Consider the following 9157-nt stretch of genomic DNA (forward strand, 5'->3'; position numbering starts at 1 on the left):
CTTCTGAGTTATTTATTTTGTTCTATTTTCTACTTGCCTCCTGGAATGTCAGTACCATGTTATGATACTATTATAGCTTTGTAGTATGTCTTTTTACATATCCGATTCAGGAAGCCCCTTCTCACCTTTCATATTTTTTTAAGTTGACTTACCTGTTTGAAGTTGACTTACCTGTAAATTTTGGAAGGTTGTAAACTTCCTCAAAAATGCAGTGAAAAATTTTTGAGACTTCATTAAGCTACCACTCCCACTTATTTAATACAGCTCCCCATTTATTAAAATCTTTTTTGTCTTTATTTTAAACTTTTCAACCATCACGGTTATCATTTTTGATAGTACAAACTTCATCATTTGTGTTACTATTGTAAAAAGCATTAAAAAATTTTTTTTCTAGTTATTGCAGCCTGGATGGGAGGGGAGTTTGGGATAGAATGGATACAGTATATGGCTGAGTCCCTTTGCTGTCTGCTTGAAACTATCACAATGTTGTTAATTGGCTATACTCTAAAATAAAAAGTTAAAAATTTTTTTCTAGTTGTTATGCTAGAAAAATACCTATTTGTAGCTAATACAGAGTTCCCCAGTCACAACTTTTATCACACTGAATTATAATTCCTTTCCTATTGCCTGTATTTATTCTCCATTAGATGCCAAGCTATGTGAGGACAGGCACTGCCTCTGCTTTTTCCATCTCTATATGCCCGGCATCTTTCGTAGGGCCTGGCACATAGCAGTTGCTTAATAAAGAACTCAGTCCTCAGCACATGGGGTCATTCGATGTTCGTTTCCTCCCACTCTGAACAAAACCATATCAGACCATGCGTTTTATAGATGGATATACTCACACCCAGAGAGATGTGTTTCCCATGGACTCAGCGTAAATTAAAGAAAGGGCTGGAGTCAAAGCCCAGGTCTTCTGGCTGAGATCCATTTCATTTCAAGCTGTCTCTGCTGATTAAATGCCCCTTGTCTTAATCTCATGGGAAGAACAGATGGCAGATTCTCTGCTGCTGCTGCTGCTAAGTCGCTTCAGTCATGTCCGACTCTGTGTGACCCCATGGACTGCAGCCCACCAGGCTCCGCTGTCCCTGGGATTCTCCATGCAAGAACACTGGAGTGGGTCACCATTTCTTTCTCCAATGCATGAAAGTGAAAAGGGAAAATGAAGTCACTCAGTCGAGTCTGACTCTTTACGACCCCATGGACTGTAGCCTACCAGGCTCCTCCGTCCAAGGGATTTTCCAGGCAAGAGTACTGGAGTGGTGTGCCATTGCCTTCTCCTGTAATTCTCTAGTCAAGGTGTAAAACCAGAGGCAAAGGTCAGTTTTCCTTGAGAGGGTCAAAGGACCTGACACAGAATCCCGAGCTGCTCCTTCCATTGTTCTCATCTCTGTACCAGTAGGTTCCAAACTTTTGTGTCGGTTGAAATCACAACAAGGACTTGTTCAAACATAGGTTGTTTGGCCTCCTGCTCAGATTTTTTAAATTCAGTTTGTTCTAAGTGGGGCTCAAGAACCTGCATTTCCAACACAGTAGGCACACAGAAGGCACTCAGTAAGCATGAGGTTTTAAAATACCGTCTTGCAAAACCAACAAGTTGATAACAGTGCCCATTACAACATTCAGCACTGCCCTATAACTTTCTCCTTAAATGCAGTGTGAGAAAAAATGCTTTGTTAAAAGTCAACTATTTTCTTTTCTTTTACCAGGCAATGAAATCCTACCTACCCAGATTCTTTTTTGCCTTGCCAGACAGGAACTCAGAGCCTCTTTCTCATCTTCTGTCCCTCTCTTGTTCAAGTGCCTGAAAATATCTATTGCTCTTCTCCCTCCCTCTAGATTACTTTTTGTATTTTGTTCTATTTTACATTGTCTTGAATTTCTAAAGCTGTCTCAAACCCTTCTTTTACAAAGAATATAAATAACATATATGTATTATATACAAATGCATAGGTATCATTAAGAAGACATCTGCTTAAAACAAAATAACGACCACCAGAAAAGTTAAGGACTAGGTACTTTTTTTATTCTCAGTAGATTTTCTTGGATAATCTCTAGTTTCAGGGGATTTTCCAACCCCTAAACTGCTTAATTAATGTTAAAAGTGGAGAAATGCAATCAGAAACCTGAATAAAATGAAGAAAGTATCAGGGTAATAAAGGGTAATACTATCAGGCCCTAGATGGGCTTCCAGGTGGTGCTAGTGGTAAAGAACTCGCCTGCCAATGCAGGAGACATAAGAGATGTAGGTTCAAACCTTGGGTTGGGAAGATCCCCTAGAAGAGGGCATGGCAAGCCACTCCAGTCTTCTTGCCTGGAGAATCCCATGGACAGAGAAGCCTGGTGGGCTACAGTCCATGGGATCACAAAGAGTTGGACACAACTAAAGAGACTTAGCACACGTGCATGCATCAGGCCCTAGGCAGCAGTTGCTGTCATGGCATGTTGCAAGAGCCTGGTGCGATTCATTGGTATTTCCATATCTTACAGGAGGCCCCCTCCAGGGCTGGGATCTCCATTCCAGTTGCCTTTGGACTAGTATTCAGAGAAGACTTCATTGCCACCAGAATGCTCACAGGACCTCTGGGAAAAGGTCTGGCAAGGCGCCTGTTGCCCTCTTCTGCTGGCTCACCTGCCCAGTTATCAGATCCTATTCATGTGAGTAGTCACCACTGGAAGCTTGTGCACGATGGCCCCAAGAAGAAGAGACGCAGTCCCAAGAAGATGGGATGGTAAGTGCTCAGGGTGCTGCAGACACATGTTCAAGGATCTGCAAGTGAGTGTGAGGTCACTGGGCAAGGTGCAGGGCAGGTTTAGGATCAGACACCCAGGACAGAAACTGAACTGGGGACTCTGAATCTAATGCTCACTGCCTGTCCCAGTGCCTCCTCATAAAGGCCTCAGACACCAAAGAAGGTTCTTCCCTGACTTTAATTCCTGACAGTTCAGAGGTCTTAGGGTCAAGTGACCTATAGTCTGAGCTCAGGCTTCTCTGATTCTGAAGACTCATGATTACACAGCCAATATTCTAACAGTAAGATTCAAATATCCTAATATTCTATTATCTTAAACCATTCTTAGAGTATAAGATGCTAACATTCTCAGATTCAGGGTCTATGGTTTTAGATTGTAAAATTTTAAAACTGAGAAACAAAGATTCCAAGGAAAACAGGATTAAAAATAGAAAATTCCATGATTTTAGAGATTGTAGATTCTTAGAGTCTGAAATGCTAAGATCTTTAGAATCTAATTCCCATTGACTTCAAATTCTTAAAAATTTTAAATTGAAAAGTGTAGAAATCTAGAATCTTAAGTTATGACTTTACACCTAATTACTGGTGGTACCTGAACAAATAAGTCAACTTTCCAGCCCACCTGCCAGGAGAAGCTTTGCACCTTCTGACATACTTGGCACCTTTTGCTCAGGGGCAAACCTAAACCAATGTCAAAGCTGCCGACCTGCTCAGTCACTTACTGGTAAGGCCAGATCGTGTATAGACTAAATGTCTTCTCTGCCTTCAGTTTCATCACTATGTTGCTGGAATGGACACCAATTACTTTTTGTGTGCCCAGCATCTCTTCTTTTTAGAAACTGAAACTCCCAACTCCATGCAATTCTGACGGTGTCGTCAACCACACACAGCATAACCTTCCCCTCCTCATGGGCACATGACCCAGTCTGGCTAGAAAATTCCCATATCCCGAACACAGAAATCCTTCCACACATGAGCAGAAGCAACAACATATATTAATACAATGAGAAAAAGAGCGCTGAGTGTGCTCATAAACCCCAGGTTATGAGCAGTAAGGACAGTGTATATACTGTGAGTCAAATTTTGCTCCTGCGTGAATGAACCTAGAGTCTATTATACACAGTGAAGTAAGTCAGAAAGAGAAAAACCAATATCGTATATTAACTCGTATGTGGAATCTAGAAAACTGTTACGGATGAACCTATTTGCTAGGCAGAAACAGAGATGCAGATGTAGGGAGTAGATATGTGGACATGGGGTGGAATGAATCTGGAGACTGAGGTTGTTTTTTGTGTACCTCCATGTGTAAAACAGATCCAGATCCAGATTCTGCCATATCTAAAACAGGGGAAACCTACCTTATAGCGCAGGGAGCCCAGCTTGGGGCTCTGTGGTGACCTAAATGGGATCGGGGTAGGGACAGAGGGAGGTCTAAGGTAGGGGGATATGTACATGAAGCTGATTCACTTCATTGTACAGCAGAAACTAACACAACATGGTAAAGCAACTCTACCACAATTATTAAAACAATTTGCTCCTGGCCAACTTTTCCATGAGGTGGAGAGAGTCAGGGTTGGCTTATTCATAGACACAGTAGCTACAGTGTTCAAGACCCGCCATATTTGTTGGAAGCCATGAAAATGTTTTAACTTCTTTTAAAATTAGAAGGAGAAAAGGAATACAATACAGCCGGTATTATATTCATCTTTATAATAATATAATTGCTAAATAAAATCTTTTATTTCTGATGTAAAGGAAGGAACTCAAAAAGCAAAAAATACTGAGGATCCATTAAAGTTGTATGTGACTTTGGAAATAATCTGAGAATGAAACCAGCATGGGAAAAACTATCTCTGAGAGACGGAGCAAGGAGAGCAAAGTTATCACGTGAACCTCTGGATCAGCTATGTCAGAAACACAACCATCCCCTTGGATCACCAGTTAGGTGAACAATGGATTCTGCATTTTACTAAAGCTGATGAGTTGGATGTTTGTTATTTTGTTGGCTTCCCAGAAGCTTCCTATGTTTGTGGAATTCCCCATCTTCTCCCACTAAAAATGCCTTTACTTGCTTGCCAGCTTCCCTTGCAAGTACAGGCCAGGCATGTGAACTAAATTCTCTGGCCCAACAGAGATTTTTGTGAGCTACCTATCAGATCAGATCAGTTGCTCAGTCATGTCCGACTCTTTGCGACCCCATGAATCCCAGCACGCCAGGCCTCCCTGTCCATCACCAACTCCTGGAGTTCACTCAGACTCATGTCCATCGAGTCAGTGATGCCATCCAGCCATCTCATCCTCTGTCGTCCCCTTCTCCTCCTGCCCCCAATCCCTCCCAGCATCAGAGTCTTTTCCAATGAGTCAACTCTTCCCATGAGGTGGCCAAAGTACTGGAGTTTCATCTTTAGCATCATTCCTTCCAAAGAAATCCCAGGGCTGATCTCCTTCAGAATGGACTGGTTGGATCTCCTTGCAGTCCAAGGGACTCTCAAGAGTCTTCTCCAACACCACAGTTCAAAAGCATCAATTCTTTGGCACTCAGCCTTCTTCACAGTCCAACTCTCACATCCATACATGACCACAGGAAAAACCATAGCCTTGACTAGACGGACCTTTGTGGGCAAAGTAATGTCTCTGCTTTTGAATATGCTATCTAGGTTGGTCATAACTTTCCTTCCAAGGAGTAAGCGTCTTTTACTTTCATGGCTGCAGTCACCATCTGTAGTGATTTTGGAGCCCCCCAAAATAAAGTCTGACACTGTTTCCACTGTTTCCCCATCTATTTCCCACAAAGTGATGGGACCGGATGCCATGATCTTCGTTTTCTGAATGTTGAGCTTTAAGCCAACTTTTTCACTCTCCACTTTCACTTTCAATCAAGAGGCTTTTGAGTTCCTCTTCACTTTCTGCCATAAGGGTGGTGTCATCTGCATATCTGAGGTTATTGATATTTCTCCTGGCAATCTTGATTCCAGCTTGTGCTTCTTCCAGCCCAGCATTTCTCATGATGTACTCTGCATATAAGTTAAATAAGCAGGGTGATAATATACAGCCTTGACATACTCCTTTTCCTATTTGGAACCATTGTGTTGTTCCATGTCCAGTTCTAACTGTTGCTTCCTGACCTGCATACAGATTTCTCAAGAGGCAGGTCAGGTGGTCTGGTATTCCCATCTCTTTCAGAATTTTCCACAGTTTATTGTGATCCACACAGTCAAAGGCTTTGGCATAGTCAACAAAGCTGAAATAGATGTTTTTCTGGAACTCTCTTGCTTTTTCCATGATCCAGCGGCCCCAGGCCAGGGGCAGCGGGCGGGAGGAGCAACCCCACGCCAGAGGCCAGGGGCGGTGGCCAGGAGGACCAACCCCAGGTCCAAGGAGCTGTGGCTGTTCGGGTGCAGGAGGGCCTAGAGGAGCTATTCCACGTTGAAGGTCAGGAAGGGCAGCAGTGAGGAGATACTCCTCGTTTAAGGTAAGGAGCAATGGCTGCACTTTGCTGGAGCAGCCGTGAGGAGATGCACCACACCCAAGGTAAGAGCTACCTATATCCATTAGTAAAATTATTTGCTGATTAAGCCAGCTACAGTTGGTTTCTGCTGTTTTCAAGGCTCTATAGGTACAGCTAGTTCAAGCTGGGCTTCTGTCCCTTGCAACAAAAGTGTTCGAACACACAGCAGAGCCCTCTCCTGCCCTTGCCTCTTCCTCAGGGGACTAAGTCCATCACTGGTGGTATTTTCCTAGCAGTCAAAGCTTATTCATTTCTGGAGAAAGAATGGGTCAGACTGAGTTCTAGCCAGGGAGGGACCACAGGGACCAGGAAAGCTATAGAGTGCAGTTTGAAAAGTCAGTGTGATTTCAGGACTCTCCCTTTTCTCCCGACTCAAGCCTCTTGGTTACCCAGGACCTTCCCTCTGACACCATTTTTAGGAGGTGGGGTATAATAAAAAGCACTCTGTTACTTTCTCCCACCCACAAGCACCACAAACATTCTCCCACAGAGAAGAGTAAGAGAGGTGCCTCTCCCTCTTTCCAATTCCTAAATGGAGAGAAAATAATTAATAGGGAAGGAAAAAAAAATTTTTTTTATCATATGGCAAGGCATGTGGTTAGGGTTAGGGTTAGGGTTAGCTGGTTTTAGAAAAGGCAGAGGAACCAGAGATCAAATTGCCAACATCCACTGGATCATGGAAAAAGCAAGAGAGTTCCAGAAAAACATCTATTTCAGCTTTGTTGACTATGCCAAAGCCTTTGACTGTGTGGATCACAATAAACTGTGGAAAATTCTGAAAGAGATGGGAATACCAGACCACCTGACCTGCCTCTTGAGAAATCTGTATGCAGGTCAGGAAGCAACAGTTAGAACTGGACATGGAACAACACAATGGTTCCAAATAGGAAAAGGAGTACGTCAAGGCTGTATATTATCACCCTGCTTATTTAACTTATACGCAGAGTACATCATGAGAAATGCTGGACTGGAAGAAGCACAAGCTGGAATCAAGATTGCCAGGAGAAATATCAATAACCTCAGATATGCAGATGACACCACCCTTATGGCAGAAAGTGAAGAGGAACTCAAAAGCCTCTTGATTGAAAGTGAAAGTGGAGAGTGAAAAAGTTGGCTTAAAGCTCAACATTCAGAAAACGAAGATCATGGCATCCGGTCCCATCACTTTGTGGGAAATAGATGGGGAAACAGTGGAAACAGTGTCAGACTTTATTTTGGGGGGCTCCAAAATCACTACAGATGGTGACTGCAGCCATGAAAGTAAAAGACGCTTACTCCTTGGAAGGAAAGTTATGACCAACCTAGATAGCATATTCAAAAGCAGAGACATTACTTTGCCCACAAAGGTCCATCTAGTCAAGGCTATGGTTTTTCCTGTGGTCATGTATGGATGTGAGAGTTGGACTGTGAAGAAGGCTGAGTGCCAAAGAATTGATGCTTTTGAACTGTGGTGTTGGAGAAGACTCTTGAGAGTCCCTTGGACTGCAAGGAGATCCAACCAGTCCATTCTGAAGGAGATCAGCCCTGGGATTTCTTTGGACAGAATGGTGCTGAAGCTGAAACTCTAGTACTTTGGCCACCTCATGGGAAGAGTTGACTCATTGGAAAAGACTCTGATGCTGGGATGGATTGGGGGCAAGAGGAGAAGGGGATGACAGAGGATGAGATGGCTGGATGGCATCACTGACTCGATGGATGTGAGTCTGAGTGAACTCCAGGAGTTGGTGATGGACAGGGAGGCCTGGCGTGCTGCGATTCATGGGGTCTCAAGAGTCGGACACGACTGAGCAACTGAACTGAACTGAAGGCATGTGGGATGTTACTTCCCCAAACAGGGATTGAATCTGTGACCCCTGAAGTAGAAGCACAGTGTCTTAACTACTGGACCTCCAGGGAAGTCCAGGAAGATAAAATTTTAATCCATTTGGTGTCCTTGAAGTAGAGAACCCAATGACTCGGACAGAAAGAGCATACCAAGGAAAATGACAGGGAAGTTCAATGAAATAAAGAACTAATTCTGAAGCACTAAATTGTCCAATATATTTCAAGGAAACTTGGTGAAGGAAGATTTATACCTACACGTATCTTGATTAAGTTATCAAACTCTAAGGATAAAGGAAATATATTTTGAGCACTTAGGGAGAAAACATAATTCTTGTATTTCTCCTCAGCATCATGCAATGTCCCAAAGAGTGGAAGGATGTTTCTGAAGTCATTCAAGCCCAAAGGCAACCTGCAAATATTTTGAGACATGAAGGAATTCAGGATGTATGGTGTCTATGAGCTCTTCATTAAAAACCTACTTCATAAAGAAATCCAGACAACCAAGAGATGAGTCAAGTAAAGAATTCTGAAATAGAGAAGCATGATAAAATGATAGCAGTGAGTACTAAATAATCCACTTAAACTAAGCAGAACTAAGACTCAAGAACTCTGGGGATTATAACTGCAAAATAGAAATTAATGTTATAAACCTTGACAAACTAAAATTAATTATTACCATTTCTGAGGATCCAAAGGAAGTACAAACAAATGTTCAAAGTTAATATCTTCTAAAATTGAAATGAGAATATAAAAATGACTCCAATCTCTTAATGTTTTTTATAACCTTTTTGTTTTTTAATCATTGTGTTTTTTTAGAAACTAATATCTCTTGATATAATATACATTTATCTGACCTTCATTGGTTTCTTCAGTTTCATTTCAGTTCCTTTTTCTTCTATCAAATTAAACTAAAATTTAACTATTTATTTATATGTATGTATATATATATATATATATATCATATATATATCGAGAAGGCAATGGCACCTACCCAGTACTCTTGCCTGGAAAATCCCATGGATGGAGGAGCCTGGTAGGCTGCAGTCCATGGGGTCGCTAAGAGTCGGATACG

Source organism: Bos mutus, chromosome 15 (genome assembly GCF_027580195.1).
Source record: "Bos mutus isolate GX-2022 chromosome 15, NWIPB_WYAK_1.1, whole genome shotgun sequence".
In the NCBI taxonomy this organism is placed as follows: domain Eukaryota; kingdom Metazoa; phylum Chordata; class Mammalia; order Artiodactyla; family Bovidae; genus Bos; species Bos mutus.